We start from the raw sequence: 1,929 nt of genomic DNA, 5'->3' as shown, positions 1-1,929 counted from the left end.
ACCCAGCGGGCTGCAAACCCGAAGGGCCCATTTGGCTTGCGCCAGATTCGCCGCACGCCGTTTAGCCGTGACTGGGACTGCGATGGTGACGTGAGTCACCCAAACAGCCAACCAGTCACGTTACCGGCAGGTACCACTAGGAGGTAGGTCGTGCGACTTGGATGGGAGGGGCTGAAGGACCTAACGAGAGGTCTGAGTTACGCATTGCCATCCCTGCAACCATGACTCACGCAAGCGACGGAGTTTTTCCCCCGGCGAACCGAAGGAGAAACTCGGAGCGATTTACGCTTAAGAGAGTCATAGTTACTCCCGCCGTTTACCCGCGCTTAATTGAATTTCTTCACGTTGACATTCAGAGCACTGGGCAGAAATCACATTGCGTCATCACCCTTGAGGGCCATCGCAATGCTTTGTTTTAATTAGACAGTCGGATTCCCCTAGTCCGTGCCAGTTCTGAGCTAAGCGTTGAATGGCGGCCGAAGAGGCGAAAAGGACGGCCGAAGCCGTCACAAGAAGCCTCGCAGCAAGGAAGATCCGTTGGCGGCCAAGGCACGGGACCGAGCTCGGATTCCGGGACGCGACGCGAAGTCGCCAACCGTTCACCTCGCCCAGGCCCGGCACGTCAGCCTGGCCAACTTCCCGACCAAGCCCGACACGCCCCGCTCCTCAGAGCCAATCCTTATTCCGAAGTTACGGATCCAATTTGCCGACTTCCCTTACCTACATTAATCTATCGACTAGAGGCTCTTCACCTTGGAGACCTGCTGCGGATATGGGTACGAACCGGCGCGATACCTCCACGTGGCCCTCTCCTGGATTTTCAAGGTCCGAGGGGAAGATCCAGACACCGCCGCAACTGCGGTGCTCTTCGCGTTCCAAACCCTATCTCCCTGCTAGAGGTTTCCAGGGAACTCGAACGCTTATACAGAAAAGAAAACTCTTCCCAGATCTCCCGACGGCGTCTCCAGGTCATTTTGGGTTACCCCGACGAACACTCTTACGAGGGCCCGATTGGTATGCGGTTCCGCTGCCGGGTTCCGGAATAGGAACCGGATTCCCTTTCGCCCGATGGGTGTGTTTCTTCCCAAATCACGCAAAATTATATAAACAACGACGCATCTGCGACGCAACGACGACACGACTTGCGTTCGATAGTTTGTAAGATTTAACCAAGCAAAAAATAGAAAAAAAATCGCTTTCAGGCGTTCGACAACGTCGCATCACGTCGAACGTGAAGTATCCATCGATCCGAACCGCGATCATTTTTTTTCAGCGTTCAACGTTTTTGTCAATTTATCAATAAAAATGATCATGTTCGAGCGGTGGATTAGGACACAAACACGAAACGACGGCGACGTAAATTGTTATTTAACTGCAATTTTTTTCTCTTTTTAACATTTTTTGCCTTTTGCGCGCGTACGTGCGTGCGAGCGTACGTATGTTTGTCATTTGCGTTCGAAAAGCGTGAATTTTAGGACACCTCATCAACATTAGATTTCTCTTAGGGCTTAGGATCGACTGACTCGTGTGCAACGGCTGTTCACACGAAACCCTTCTCCACGTCAGTCCTCCAGGTCCTCGCTGGAGTATTTGCTACTACCACCAAGATCTGCACCGACGGCGGCTCCAGGCAGGCTCACGCCCAGACCCTTCTGCGCACACCGCCGCGACCCTCCTACTCGTCAAGGCTTCATGGAGAACGGGAACTAAATCCCGTTCCTGCGCACTTGCCGTTGACGGCGGAGTATAGGCGCGACGCTTCAGCGCCATCCATTTTCAGGGCTAGTTGCTTCGGCAGGTGAGTTGTTACACACTCCTTAGCGGATTCCGACTTCCATGGCCACCGTCCTGCTGTCTTAAGCAACCAACGCCTTTCATGGTATCCCATAAGCGTCGACTTAGGCGCCTTAACTCTGCGTTTGGTTCATC

This window comes from Megachile rotundata, unplaced genomic scaffold (genome assembly GCF_050947335.1).
Source record: "Megachile rotundata isolate GNS110a unplaced genomic scaffold, iyMegRotu1 scaffold0971, whole genome shotgun sequence".
NCBI classification, from domain to species: domain Eukaryota; kingdom Metazoa; phylum Arthropoda; class Insecta; order Hymenoptera; family Megachilidae; genus Megachile; species Megachile rotundata.
This window is presented reverse-complemented; position numbering follows the sequence as displayed.